We start from the raw sequence: 16,318 nt of genomic DNA on the forward strand, positions 1-16,318 counted from the left end.
CATAAACAGACATGAAAAAAGGAAGTAAAAGTCCTTTCTGACCCTTCCCCTTAAAAATAACCACTGTTAAGAGCTTGGTATAGATCTTTCCAGACATTTTTATGCATAAGCTCATTCAGACATACACACCACACATATCCGCACATACACAGGTTTATACATTCATACCCATGTATATGAGCTAATATTTTTCTTTCAGGCTTCTGGGTTTGGTTTCCTCTCCTTTAAAATTGTGAATATCTTCTCCTCAGTGACTTAACTTTTTTAATGTTTATTTATTTACTTTGAGAGAGAGAGAGAGAGAGAGCGCACAATCTGGGAAGGGGCAGAGAGGAAAAGAGAATCCCAAGCAAGCTTCACACTGTCAGGGTGAGCCCAATGCAGGATTCAATCTCATGAATTCTGAGATCATGATCTGAGCCAAAATCAAGAGTCAGACACTTAACCTACTGAGTCACCCTGGTACCTCCTCAGTGATTTATCTTTATGTTTAACTCTAATCCTTTTGGACTTTATTTTTGTATGTATTATGAAATAAGAATACGATATTTCCCCACATGGTTATCCCATTATCTTAGCACGAATTATTAAACAATTCCTTTCTTCCCTTATTGATTTGAAATGCTAATTTTAACATATACTAAATTCTTATATATTTAAGAGTCTATTTCTAGACTCTATTCTTTTCCATTCATCTATCAATCCATTCCTGCCTCAATAACACACTGTTTTAATTATACTGATTTTATAATATATTTTGGTATTCGTATAGTAATCTCTACCTCTTCTTAGCAAAATCATAGTTATTTTTAATTTCACAGATACTGGAATTCACTGAGGTAAGAAAAATAGGGAGTCACTATGAGTCAACTACTCAGAGAGTATTATATAAACTGAACTTTATCAATAAGAATAGGATCTTATTGTTACCAGAAGTAACTGAGAAATGTTTTTAAAAAATATAAAGTCCCCAAATAGATATTTGGTGCTTCCCACTGCTGTATAAAAAATACCATTGCTTTATCAGTAATTTGAAACTTGGGCAAATGAAATCTATCTAATCTTAGCTTCCAGTAAGGATAGGAAAAAAGAAGATAAACTTCCATTATAAGACAAGTTTAGGCTAATACATATTGGAATTTCCTAGTTATGAAGAGAGCATACTTGAGTTATGTTATCTTTTTTACTGTAAATTCTTAAGAAAGGCTCAGCTCACTACTTGCACAAAAGTGGCATGAATGTAGTTCTTTCACCCAACAAGAAATGGGACTGAAAAACCTCCTGTCCAACACCTAAGTCACTCTGAGATTGTGATGTTTCTGTTGTTTAAAGTCACATTTTTATTCTATTTAAGAGCCAATGAATAAAATTACATACACTAAATACTAATTAATAATAAAAATGTGGTGAAAACTAGCTTGAATAGCTATTAGCTTGAATAAATAATAGGCCTTGTATCACTTGTCTGAAAAAACCTCATATTTAGCCTAAAAGTTCTTCAAGCAGTATATCTGCAAGCATATTTTACCCTCTGAGAAAGCAATTACTAAGTAGTAGAAAGGAATGAACATTTATTTCCATGTTATATATGGTAACAATAAATAAAAAATAGATCATATAGGCAAATGCAAAAATAAACTTATAAGAAATACAAATATAACCAAAGAGTAAACAAATGCTTCTGACCTGAAGCAGTAACTGGTACTGGATTTGTTCTACTGTAACAAACAACAGGACACCAGAGAAGATACATAAAACAATTGTTTTCAGACAGTGAATAACAGAGGAAGCAGAACTATAACCCCTGAGAGAAGCGATACAAATAAAGTGAGGCTTGTGATGGTCCCAGTTTTCTTTCAGGAGCTACTTTTTGGATTGTGATGCAGGGAAGGGTAATTCTAGGAGAATATGGCAACTTTGTTGAATTGAGGAAACAGTGATCAGAGTTAGGGAGGCTGAGGCAGCTGGAATCTTCAGGGCAGAGTACCAGAAACGAGTAAGCTAGGCAGAGCAAGAGCTAGAAATCTGAAGAGGATCCCCCTTGCATCTTTGGTTAATACACAGAGTAAGACTCTATGAGGCCAGGCAGAGAACATTAGTGAAGGAGCTCTAAGATGAACAACCCCCAGAGCTCACAGAGATCTGCAAGCTGTTCAAATTCTGACCAAAGAGAAGGACCGTGGAAGTACAGTTGACCCTTTAACAACATGGGTTTGAACTACACAGGTACACTTACACATGGACTTATTTTTGATAAATACAATACAGTACTGTAAATGCATTTTTCTTATGTTTTTCTTAATGATATTTTCTTTTCTCTAGCTTACTTTATTGTGTGAATACAGTATATAATACTATAACATACAAAATATGTGTTAGTCTTCCTGTCAACAGTAGGCTATTAATTAGTAGTTAAGTTTTGGGACTCAAAAGTTTTATGTGGATTTTTGACTGCACTATGAGAGGGGTTGGATCAGTGCCCCTATCCCAGTGTTCTTCAAGGGTCAACTACACATTGATGAAAATTCTTACATTATTGCAGAAGTGGCACACCACTATTTAAAGGTACACTAATAATTTAAGATGCATGCCATAAACCTTATATCAACCATTAAAAAGTAAAATGAAGTAATAAAATAAATTAGTTAATGGAGGACGTAAAATGGAATACTAAAAAATATTCAATTAATCCAACAGATAGGAAAAGAAGAAAAAAGAAAGTATATGGGGCAAGTAGAAAACAAATAGCAAAACAGTAGATTTAAACCTAACCATATCAATAATTACACTTAATGAAGATGGACTAAATTTTCCCATTAAACGTCAGAGGGGCCCCTGAGTGGCTCAGTCAGTTAAGCATCTGACTTCAGCTCAGGTCTTGATCTAACCACTCGCGGGTTCGAGCCCGGTGTTGGGCTCTGTGCTGACAGCTCAGAGCCTGGAGCCTGCTTCAGATTCTGTGTCTCCCTCTGTCTGTGCCCCTCCCCTACTCACACTCTCTCTCTCTCTCTCTCTCTCTCTCTCTCTCTCTCTCTCTCAAAAATAAGTAAACATTAAAAAAATAAATAAGTAAAAAGTCAGAGATTGTCCAACTGGATAATAAAGTCTAACTACATTCTGTCCACAAGAAATTCACTGTGAATGTACAGACAGAGGAAAAATATAAGTAAAAGGATGGAAAAAGATATACCATGTAAACATGAAACATAAGAAAAGTGGAATGACTATCTTCATATTAGACAAAGTAGACTTTAGAACAAGGAATACTCCCAGAGATAAAGAAAGATGTTTTATAATAAAATGTCAAGTCACTAAGAAGAAATGACATTCCTAAATGGGAATACACCCAATTGCTTCAAATTACATGAAGGAAAAACTGACAAAATTGAAAGGAGAAAAAGACAAATCCACAATTAGAGTTGGATATTTCAGCACCTCTCTCCACAATTAAAAGAAATAGTAGACAGAAAAGTAAATGGGAATATAGACAACTTGAATAATTCTGTCAAATAACTGAATCTAATTGACTTTTATAGAACACTTCACCCAGCAATGGCAGACTTTACAGTATAATCAGTGCCAGTGGAACATTTACCATATACTGGGCCATAAAACTAGTCTCAATAAATTCAACAGGATGGAAATCACATGGAGGACTTCTCTGACAAAATGCAACTTGACTAGAAATCAATAACTGAAAGGTATCTGCGAATTACAAAATATCTGGAAATTAAACCATGAGTCAAAAAAGAAATGAGAAGAGAAAAAGAGAAAATATTTTTCAAAGTTTGTGGGATGCAGCTAGCTAAAGCTTGGCTTTAGAGAGAATTTTATTGTACTTTTGTACTGTAAAATTTCCATTTGTTTTGAAAAATAATTTCTATACCTTTATACATATTCTTTATTTGATGTGACATTGTCATCATAGCTTCTTTGTTAAGCTGTCTGCTTCATTTGGTATTATACATAAATATTGGGCTTCACTAATTGCTAGATGATTGCTCTGTTGTTCTACAAAATGTCCTGGGGAGGTAAAAGGCCATGGCTCAAGTGCCACAGAGTCTGGCTGTTCTTACAGATATTTAATAAATTTTTTTGAATAAATGTTTCTTCATTTGATATATTCCCTCAGGACAATTACTATTTACCAGTTATGGTTGTTTCACTGGGGAACAGGTACCTGGAGTGCCTCAGATAACCATTCCAGAAGAACCCCCACACTATTTTTCCACAGTGGCTGCACCAGTTTGCATTCTCTTTCCAAAGGGAAAGAGAGTTCCCTTTCTTGTGGGATACCATTAAGTACACCAACATACATGTAACAGAAGTACCAGAAGGAGAGGGGAAAGGAGCAGGAAAAAAATTAGACAAAATGATGACTTGAAAACATCCCAAATTTTATTTTATTTTATTTTTAATTTTTTTTTCAACGTTTATTTATTTTTGGGACAGAGAGAGACAGAGCATGAACGGGGGAGGGGCAGAGAGAGAGGGAGACACAGAATCGGAAACAGGCTCCAGGCTCTGAGCCATCAGCCCAGAGCCCGACGCGGGGCTCAAACTCCCAGACCGTGAGATCGTGACCTGGCTGAAGTCGGACGCTTAACCTAACCGACTGCGCCACCCAGGCGCCCCCCAAATTTTATTTTTAAAAATCTACACACTTGGGGAAACTGGGTGGCTCAGTCAGTTAAGCGTCCGACTTCAGCTCAGGTCATGGTCTCCCAGTCCATGGGTTTGAACACCGCGTAGGGCTGTGTGCTGACAGCTCAGAGCCTAGAGCCTTCTTTGGATTCTGTTTCTCCCTCTCTCTCTCTCTCTGCCCCTCCCCCACTCACACTGTCTCTCAAAAATGAATAAATGTTAAAAAGATAAATAAAATAAAAATCTACACACTGAAGAAATTCAAAGAACTCAAAGTATGATAGATGCTATATAGCAGTAATATCTATATCTCACTGGAATTAAGCTAGTGTAAGTCTAAAGTAGGTTCTAATATGTTAAGATGTATTTAGTAAACCCTAGAGAAACCACTAAAAAAATAATTAAGAAAATAACAAAAAACAGTGAAAAATATTGTTAAAAGAAGTAAAATGTTCCACTAGAAAATATTTACGTAAAACAAAGAAAGTAGTACAGGAAGAAAAAAGGAACAAAAAAGATGAGACATATCGAAAACAAAATGTAAAATAGCATATGTAAGTTCAACTATATCCATAATAAATTAAATGTGAGTGTACTAATCAATCAATCAAATAGCCAAGACTGTCAGGCTGAAAAAAAAGACTAAAAGAAAAAATATATATATATTCTGTCAGTTTTGCATTTTGGTGGCTCTGTTGGTAAATGCATATATATGTTTATAATACAATTATATAAAAATATATGCCTATAATACAGGTAAACATTTATGTTTATAATTGTATTATAAGCGTGTTTATAAAAAATTATGTTTTTACAATACAATTATAAACATATGTTTGTAAAAAATCGTGCTTTTATAATATAATTATATAAACATATGTTTATAATATGCTGTTGTTTATACTACAATTATAAACCTATATGTTTATAATACAATTATAAACATGTTTATAAAAAATCATGTTTTGAGAAGGAGGGCATTTGTTGGGATGAGCACTGGGCATTGTATGTAAGCAACGAATCACGGGAACCTACCTCCAAAACCAAGAGCACACTGTATTCACTGTGTGTTAGCTAACTTGACAATAAATTATATTAAATAAATAAATACATACATATATAAATACATAAATAAACTTCAAAAAATCATGTTTTTATAATACAGTTATATAAACATATATGCACCTACCAACAGAGCCACCAAAATGCAAAAACTGACAGAATTAAAGAGAGAAATAGACAATTCAACAGTAATAGAGGCTTCAGTACTCCACTGTCGATAATAGAATAACTAGAAAGAAGATAAACAAGGAAACAGAGACTTCAACATTTATAAACCAACTGTACTTAAAAGACCTTTATAGGCCACCCAAACAACAGCAAAATACATATTATTCTCCAGTGCACATTCACCAGGATAGATCATTGCTAGACTATAAAACAAGTATCAGTAAATTTTTAAAAATTTAAATTATATAAAGTATATTCTACAGCCATAATGGGGTGAAAGAGGAAAATCAATAACAGAAAGAAATTGGGGACTCACAAATATGTGGAATTAAATAATATATTCCTAAATAACTAATGTATCAAAATAGAAATAACAAGGAAGATATAAAAATACTTTGAGAGGAATCAAAATGAAGCTACAATTTGCCAAAAATTATGTAATGCAGCTAAAATAGTACTTAGAGGGAGAGTTATAAATGTAAACACAAAATTTAAAAAGAAGAAATATCTTACATTGATAACCTAAACTTCCACCTAGAAACACTATGGAAAAGAAAGCAAAATGAACCTGAAGCAGACAAAAGGAAAGAAATAACAGAGATTAGAGCATAGATAAATAAAATGGAAAATTGAAAAACAGCACAGAAAAATTTAAAGGGTCAATTTGGCTCTTTGAAAAGAAAAGAAAATTGACAAATATTTAGCTAGTCTGACCACACAAAAAGAAAAAGACTCAGATTGAAATAATCAAAAATGAAAGGGGGCACAATACTACTAACTTATAGAAATTTTAAAAGATTATAAGGAAGAGTCACTTGTCAGCCAAAGATGGCTGCACTCAGGCTAGTTGAGCAAAGGTTGGAGTGAGCCCCCATTCACTCAGCCCCCTGTCAGAGGAGGACTGGTGGAGGCACCAACTGCTGTGCAGAGAGCATAAGGCTCAAGATGGATAATCGTGAACCAGATGGTATTGTCAAGGAAATTTAATTTTCAGTACCATAACCAGAAAAATTAATGAACTCCCAGAAGCAGAAAGGAATCTCTTTGAACATGGATCAACATATATTGGACTTAATGCTGCTTTCTGTGGTCTAAGAGCAAATAGTCTTTATCAACACATCTTAAATGTGACACAGGCTCATATAGCTGCTGGCTTACCAATCGCAGTGATCCCATTTATTACAGCACATGCATCTTACAAAGGTTTTGTAAATTTACCTTTGAATACAGATGATTTGACTTGTGAAACCTGTACCATAACACAGGTCTTATATCCTGTTTTCTTGGTGATACCTATGAATGGTTGCAGAGCAGTTAGATATGAACCAGCCCTGCTACCAGAGAAAGGAAGCATCTTAACTTACTGGACTAGAATTTCTAAGCCTGTCTTTAGAAAGATGTTACTTCCCATTTGCTCCGACTGTGTTTGTAGCATACCTTGGATCTAGACAATATAAACTAATTAGAAAGTCTCTTCAGTTACCTGAAACCGGCCTGGAAATTCAGTGACTGTTAAACAAATGTGCACACAAAAATAAAATTGTAATGTATGATTAAATATCTAGGTGTGAATTTTAAAAAGATTATAAGGAATACTATGAATAACTGTATGCTAATGAATTAAATAAGTAGAAGAGACAAATGCCTAAAAGAGACACGGAAAAATTAACTATTGAAATTGAATTAAAAAAGAAATAGAAAACTCAAATAGACCTATAACAAGTAAAAAGATAGAGGTATAATTAGAAAACTACCAAAATAAAATTTTCAGGCCCAGATATCTTCACTAGTGAATTCTACCAAACACTGAAATAAGAATTAATACCAACTCTTCACAGACTCTTCAAAAAAATAGAAGAGGATGAAACACTTTCAAATCATTCTATTATACCAGTATTCCGCTGACACCAAAACCAGAAGACATCACTAGAAAAGAAAATTGACCGATAGCTTCTGTGAAAACAGATACAAAATTCTACAACAAAATACTAGCAAACTGAAACCAGAAACATATAAAAAGAATTATGCACCATTATCAAGTGAAATTTATCCCAGAAATGTAAAGTTGGTTTAACATCTGAAAATCAATGAATGTAATACATATCAACAAAACAAAGGACAAAAACCACATGATCATCTCAATAGATGCAGAAAAAGCATTTGACAAAATTTAAACTTTCACGATTAAAAAAAAAACTCAACAAGAAATAGAAGGGCACTTCCTTAATCTAATAAAGGGCATGTCTAAAAAATGTACAGCTAGCATAATGGTAAAAGACTGCTTTCCCCCTCAGATCAGGAATAAGACAAAGATGTCTCCTCTTGCTACCTCTATTCAATATTATACTGGAGATTCTAGCCAGGGCAGTTAGTCAAGATAAAGAAATAAAAGGCATCCAGATTGGGAAGGAAGAAGTAAAATGCTTTCTGTTAGCAGATGCAATGATTTTTATGTAGAAATTCTAAAGAACTTACTAAAAAAGATTAAAACTAGTAAATGAGTTCAGCAGGATGGCAGGATATAAGACTGATATACAAAAATCAACTGCAGGTATATACATTTCCAATAATCAATCTAAAAATGAAACTAAGAAAACAACTCCAAAGAAATAAAATACTGAGGAATAAATTTTAATAAAATAAATGCAAAACTTATGCTTTAAAATATATTTCAAAAACTATAAAACGTTGAGGGGCCCCTGGGTGGCTCAGTCAGCTAAGCACCCAACTTCAGCTTAGATCATGATCTTGTGACTCCTGAGTTTGAGCTCAGGCTCTGTGCTGACAGCTCAGAGCCTCGAGCCTGCTTCAGATTCTGTGTCTCCCTCTCTCTCTGCACCTCCCCGCTCACATGCTCTCTCTCTCTCTCTCTCTTAGAAATAAATAAACGTTAAAAATTTTTTTAAAAACTATAAAATGTTGAAAAAATTAAGATGATTTAAATAAATGGGAAAACAACCTACATACATGGATTGGAAGACTTTAATATGGTTAAGATAGCAATACTCACAAATTGGTCTATAGATGCAGTGTATTTACAAGCATTCCAGCTGATTTCTTTGTAGACATTTCAAGCTGATTCATATGGAAATTTAAGGGACCCAAAATAGCCAAAAAAAATCTCAAAAAACAAGAACAAATTTGAAGAGCTCCTACTTCCCTATTTCGAAACTTATTAGAAAGCTAAGTAGTCAAGACTGTGTGGTTTTGATGTAATGACTCACACTGAAAGTCAATAAATACACTTTCACATTTACAATGAATTGATTTTTGACTACAGTGCTGAGACAATTCAATGAAGGAAAGTGTATACTTTTTAAACAAATGATGCTGGGACCACGAATATTCACACACAAAAGAATAAATTGGATAGCCTACTTCACACCATGTACAAAAACTAACCCCAAACGAATCAAAGACACAAGTGTAATAGCTATAATTATAAAACTCTTAGAGGAAAACATAGGAGTAAGTCTTCATAATCTTGAATTAGGCAATGGTTTCTTAGATATGATACTGAAAGCATAGAAAAAAAAAGAAAAAATAAATTAAGCATTATAAAAAGTAAAGACTCTTGTGCTTCAAAAAAATTAAAAAATAAATTAAAACTCTTGTCCTTCAAAAGATACCATCAAGAAAATGAAAAGACAATTCACAAAATGGGAGGAAATTTGTAAAGTATATAAAGAACTCTTGTAACTCAGTAATAAAAAGACAACCTAGGTAAAGAAGGGCAAAAAATTGAATTTCTCCAAAGACGTACAAATGTACACCAGCTATTAGGGAAATGCAAAGCAAAACCACAATGAGATGCCACCTCATACCCAATAGGATAGCTATAACCCTAAAGATAATAACAAAGATGGTAAAAATGTGGAGAAATTGGAGCCCCCGTACACTACCACTAGGAATGTACAGTGGTACAGCCTGTAAGCAGTCTGGTAGTTCCTCCAAAGATCAAACATAGAGTTACCACATGGCCCAGCAATTTTACTCCTAATATATACCTAAGAGAAATGAAGACCTATGTTCGCGTGATAAGTTGTGCACAAATGCTATAGCAGCATTACTCATAAGAGGAAAAAAAAAGTGGCAACAACAGCAACCACTGATGAATGGTTAAGTAAAATGTGGTCTGGTTGTATAATGGAATATTACTTGGCAATACAAAGAAATGAAGTACTAATACATGCTATACCTTGGATAAATTTTAAAAACATTAGCCTAGGGGTACTTGGGTGATTCAGTCAATTAAGTGTCGGACTTTGTCTCAGGTCATGATCTCACAGTTCATGTGTTCAAGCCACACCATCAGTGCAGAGCCTGCTTGGGATTCTCTCTCTCCCTCTCTCTCTGCCCCTCCCCAACTTGCACTTTCTCTCTCTCAAAATAAATAAATAAACTTGAAAAAAAATTTTTAGTCTAAGTGAAAGAAGCCAGCTTCAAAAGACCACACATTACATGATTCCATTTATATGAAATGTTCAGAATTGTCAAATCTATACAGATAGAAAGTAGATTATTGTGTACCCAAGGCTGGAAGTGTTGGGGGTAAAGGTGCAGTGACTGAAATGATCTAAAATTAATTGTGGTGTTGATTGCACAACTCTGAGAAAATACCAAAAACCATTTAATCATTCACTTTAAATAGACAAATTAGGGGCACTTAGGTGGCTCAGTTGGTGAAGCATCTGACCTCAGCTTAGGTCTTGATCTCAGGGTCATGAGTTCAAGCCCTGAAATGGAGGGTACTTAAAAAAAATGGATGAGTTATATGGTGTTGGAATTATATCTCAATAAAGATATATTCATTTCAATAAATGAAAAAGAAAAAAATCCATTTAAAAGTCATAGCAAAATATAACACACTTTTTTTTTTAATTTTTTTTTCAATGTTTATTTATTTTTGGGACAGAGAGAGACAGAACATGAACGGGGGAGGGGCAGAGAGAGAGGGAGACACAGAATCGGAAACAGGCTCCAGGCTCCGAGCCATCAGCCCAGAGCCTGACGCGGGGCTGGAACTCACGGACCGCGAGTTCGTGACCTGGCTAAAGTCGGACGCTTAACCGACTGCGCCACCCAGGCGCCCCTATAACACACTTTTAAGGTATAAATACCAACAAAGCCACTTTCTTAACCGAGGAGTAATTCAAAGTAATTCAAAGGCAAAGTAATTAAAAGGCAAAGACCTGATAAATGGCATGTACCAAAAAAAAAAAAAAAAAAAACCCAAAACCAACAACTAAAACTGAAAAAACCCTAAAATAAAACATACCTAATGGTGAAGCTACCAGATGCTTTCACGCTAAGACTGGCAATAAAGTGGGACATTTACTTTCACCACTTCTCCACTTTTCTGGAGGGCCTATCTTGTGCAATAAAGTCAGAAAAAGAAAGGCTCAAAAGTTGAAAAGAAAGAAGAAAAACTTTCTTCATTCACAGGGACATATTTGTGTCTGAAGGAAATCCTAAGAAGTGTACAAAAAGACTTATAGGACTAATAAGTGATATAAATAAGGTCATATGATACAAGGTCAATATACAAAAACCTATTATATTTTTATGTACCATCAACAAATAATTAGAAAATGAATATTAGCATCATTTATAATAATATGCAGAATGAAAGGATAAATTTAACAGTATATACAAGATACAATGAAAACTCAAACATTGCTCACCAAATTTTTTTTCTTTCTTTATGCATTCTTTTTAAATTTTATTTATTTATTTATTTATTTATTTATTTATTTATTTATTATTTTAATATGAAATTTATTGTCAAATTTGTTTCCATATGGCTGAACAAAAATTTAAAAGACCTAAGTAGTGAAGAGATATCTATGTTCATGCATTGGAAAACAGAACCTCAATCTATAGATTCAACGCAATCTCTATCACAGTTTCAGAAGGATTTTTGAAATTGAAAAGCTGATTTTAAATCCAAAAGACCTAAGATAGTCAAAATAGCTTAGAAGAAGGACAAAGTGGAGGTCTTCTTACACAGCCTGATTTTAAGACTTACTATAAAGCTATAATAATCAAGAAAGTGAGGAAGAATCCAGAAATATATTTATGCATTGGTGGATATTTGATTTGATCAATTGACTTTCCCCAAAGTTTGCAAGGTGATTGAATGGGAAAAGAATACTCTTATCAACAAATTGTGCTGGCACAACTGGATATCCTTATGAAAGCAAAACAAAATGCTTGACCTTTTTCTCACTCCACACACAAAACTTAACTCAGAATGTCTTATATACCTAAATGTAAGAGCTGAAACTTCAAGGAGAAAACTTTGGAGAAAATCTTTGCAATCTTGGGATAAGCAAAGAATTCTTATGACACAAAAAGCACAAACCATAAAAAAAATTATAAATTGGCTTCACCAGAATTTAAAACTTCTCCCCATTAAATTTTTTTTAATGTTTATTTTTGAGAGAGACAGAGACAGAATGCGAGTGGCTTGGGGCAAAGAGAGAGGGAGGCACAGAATCCAAAGCAGGCTCCAGGCTCTGAGCTGTCAGCACGGAGCATGACGTGGGGCTCAAACTATTGAGCTGTGAGATCATGACCTGAGCCGAAGCCAGACGCTCAACCGACTGAACCACCCAGGTGCTCCAAAACTTCTCCCCGTTGAAAGAAAGCATTAAAGAAATAAAAAGGCAAACCACAGACTACAGAAAATATTGAAAATACATCTATCTGACAGGTGATTCATTACTAAAATATTACTAGAATAGAAAATAGAATAATGAAACTTCTGTAACTCAAGACAACCCAAATAAGAAAATGGGCAAAAGATTTGAAGAAGTATTTCTCAATAGAAGAGCTAGAAATGACTCATAAGCACATGAAAGGATGCTCAATGTCCAGTCATCAGGGAAATGGAAATCAAACCATAAGATTTACTACCCACATTTAAAAAGACTGCCTGCCAGTACTAACTATGAGTAACTTATGTGCAGCAAGTTCAATACTTGTATGTCGCTAATGGCATGTAAGTGATAACATTTATTTTGGAAAACAGTTTGATATTCTCTTAGAAAGTTAAACATGTTTACCATATAGCCCAGCAATCCTACTTGTAGGCATTTACCTAAGAGAAGTGAAAACACATATCCACACAAAGACTTTCACAAGAATGTTCATATCAATTTTGTTAGCAATAGTTAACACCTGGAAACAAACCAAAAGTTCATTAAAAAGTGACAAGTTAGGGGTGCCCCGGTGGCTCAGTTGGTTAAGTGTCCAATTTCGACTCAGATCATGATCTTGAGGTTCATGGGTTTGGGCCCCGCTTCAGACTGTGTGCTGATAGCTCACAGCTGGAGCCTGCTTCAGGTTCTGTGTCTCCCTCTCTCTCTCTGCTCCTCCCCTGCTTGTGCTCTGTCTCTATCTCTCAAAAATAAATAAACATTTTTAAAAATTTTTAAATAAAAATCAACAAGAAAGTTTCACTTAGAACCACAAAGTCAGAACATGATATTAAGAGTAGCCTTTAGAGCTGATTAGAAACTCAAACTCACTTCAAACTTAATGATATAGGTAAATTAAAAGTAAAAGAATAAAAAAAGATATACCACCCCAAAAAAGATACCCTTCAAACATTAATCAAAGGAAACCTGGAGCGGTTACATTAACATCAAAGTACACTTTCTAACAAAAAAATTACCAGGGATAAAAAGGGACATTGCACGATAATAAAATGTTCAATTCACCAAGCAGACATAACAATCTAAATGTGTGTACACATGACAACAGAACTGCAATACCGCATGAAGCAAGAGCTGACAGGACTGAAGGGAGACATACACAAATCCACAGGTAAACACTCCTCTCCCTGTAATGGGACCAGTAGGTGGAAGATTAGCAAGGATCTAGAAGAACTGACAACACTATCAACGAACTGGATCTAACTGGTAGTTATAGGACATTCCAACAGTTAACAGCAGAACATACATTCTTTTCCAGTACATATATAATATTCACCAAGATAGAGCAGTTGAACCATAAAACAAACTTTAATAAATTTGAAAGAATTAAAATCATACAAGGTGTGTTCTCTGAACTTAATGAAATTAAGCTAGAACTCAGTAAGAGAAAGATGAAAATCTCCAGATGCTTGGAAATTAACACACTTCTAAGTCACTCAAAGTCAGAGTGGAAGTCCCAAAGGAAATTAAAATTGAAACTAGAACTTAGCAAAATTTGTGGGATGCACCTAAATCAGTGATTAGAGGGAAATTTATAGCATTCAATGCTTATATTGGAAAAGAGAAAAGGTCTCAAACCTAAGTTTCCACTTCAAGAAACTAGAAATAGAAGAGCAAAATAAACCTACCACCAGTAGAAAGAAGGAAACAAACAATGAAGAAATCACCAAATTTGAAAACGGAAAAGTAGAGAAACTTAGTGCCAGTCCTCTGAAAAGATCAATGAGACTGATAAACCTCTAGAAAGACTGGCAAGAGACAAGACACTAATTACCAATATCAGGAATGAGAGAGGAGATATCATTACAGATTCCACAGGCATGAAAAAAAGGAAGGGGCATGAGGAAACTTTGCAGATGATGGATATGTTTATTTTCATGATTATGGTGATGGTTTTACAGATGTATACATACATAAAACTTACCAAATTATATATTTTAAATACATAGTTTATTGTATGTAAAGCATACTTCAATAAAACTATTTTTAAAAACCCTTTATGGAACAGAACATTTTCCCTTGGAGATGGTTAGAGCCCTCACTGCATCCATTACCTGCTGTCATAGCTGTCCGTACCCCTGCACATCATTCCTCCACCATTGACTTTCTCAAATCACAATAACCATCCCTACCTAATACTTCTAGTGTGTACAATAAAATACTATATTTTCTACCCACTCCTATCTCATCTTCAATGCACTGAATTATAAAACTGAAAGAAATTAGTGTCTACTGTGGCTTGATTCACTTAAGTAGAGAATAGTTTCTATCGTCTAGTATCATCAATTATAACAGACTGGAATTATTCACAAGTATGTTCACCAGAGAGTTCCTAAAGGAACATGAGTCAAAAGCCAGTTTGGGCTCCAGGGAGAATCCACTGACTTTAGTAAGGCTGTAGATTACAGAATTTTACCTAAATGATCCCAGTGGGGCAGTGAAACCCAGGTGAAGTTCATTCAGTGCACAGCACATCTTGACACTGAAAGAAGTACAACCTTGGAAACATAGCATGTAATTACAAGCTAGAACTCTCTCGGGCATACAATGCTTGAGCACCATAAGATTGATCTCTTTGCTTTCATTTTTTGTTAAGCAGCAATATACAATTTATGGATTCTAACATCACAGTAATAGCTTCTTCTTCATTGAGAATTCACAACATATACTCTCACATTCCCGTTTTCAGTGTGCAGCAAACACTTGATTTCAGGAGGCTAAAAGACAGAAAGGGTGCACAGAGTGAGCCTCCTTTTTGGTGGAAGCTTTAATTCACATATTTCTGTGTTGGTACAACCTACTTGGGAGCTTTCTCCTCCTACCCTACCTTCATCTAGCTTTCTCCATGGCCTTCCTCTCTCCTGTCTCATCCTATCTATCACAGAGTAGTTTACAGCATGCTCTACCATATCTTTGTTCCTTTAAAAACGGAGATACAGGGGCGCCTGGGTGGCGCAGTCGGTTAAGCGTCCGACTTCAGCCAGGTCACGATCTCGCGGTCCGTGAGTTCGAGCCCCGCGTCCGGCTCTGGGCTGATGGCTCAGAGCCTGGAGCCTGTTTCCGATTCTGTGTCCCCCTCTCTCTCTGCCCCTCCCCCGTTCATGCTCTGTCTCTCTCTGTCCCAAAAATAAATAAACGTTGAAAAAAAAATTAAAAAAAAACGGAGATACAAACACCTATCCTGCAAGACTAATGTACAGATTTGAAACACAAAAACACACACAGAGCAAACACTAGCAGAGTGATCTGTATAATAGACACTCAAAACAGTGCAAATTCACTTTACTTTCACCTTCCTTTCTAATACCAAAGTAGCAGCAACCAGAGAAAAGAAGAAAATGTGCAGGCACAAGAATGGTGAAAAGCAGAATTGTGCCAAATGCCTGTTTTCTCTTCTCAGAACACAAGTTTTGCTCAAAATGATCACTCTTGAGCATATCCCTCTGTTCTATAGCAGTTCACCTGGCTCAGGTAGGAGGCTTAGGTGGCCCAACTACTAACACACTTCTATTCTTCCTTTGCTTCAAACCACCACTCAAAAATTGCTCATTTATTTGGAATATCGTAGATATTTAGCCCACCCTTTTCCTGGCTATTATCTGTCATTATTTAAACACACTAAGACTCTACTTAAAGAAGGAAAGAAAAAAAAAAAACTATCTCTAGCTTCTTCCCACTCCACCTATAAATGCCTGGTCTCTTGCCTCTTTTTCATAGCCAAACTC

At 35.0% G+C, this 16,318-nt stretch overlaps 1 protein-coding gene, 1 long non-coding RNA gene and 1 pseudogene across 6 annotated transcripts in view; 2 read left to right on the forward strand and 1 right to left on the reverse strand.

Annotated features, from left to right (window-relative positions):
• CCNY (cyclin Y) overlaps window positions 1-16,318 on the reverse strand; it is a 331,023-nt gene that overhangs the window by 268,826 nt on the left and 45,879 nt on the right. The gene's annotated exons all lie outside the window — the stretch shown is intronic.
• LOC121014620 (uncharacterized) overlaps window positions 1-16,318 on the forward strand; it is an 81,416-nt gene that overhangs the window by 27,519 nt on the left and 37,579 nt on the right. The gene's annotated exons all lie outside the window — the stretch shown is intronic.
• LOC121014618 (transmembrane protein 126A-like) lies at window positions 5,800-7,427 on the forward strand (annotated as a pseudogene).

The sequence above is a fragment of the Herpailurus yagouaroundi genome, unplaced genomic scaffold (assembly GCF_014898765.1).
Source record: "Herpailurus yagouaroundi ecotype Mexico unplaced genomic scaffold, PumYag 203, whole genome shotgun sequence".
Taxonomy (NCBI): Eukaryota; Metazoa; Chordata; class Mammalia; order Carnivora; family Felidae; genus Herpailurus; species Herpailurus yagouaroundi.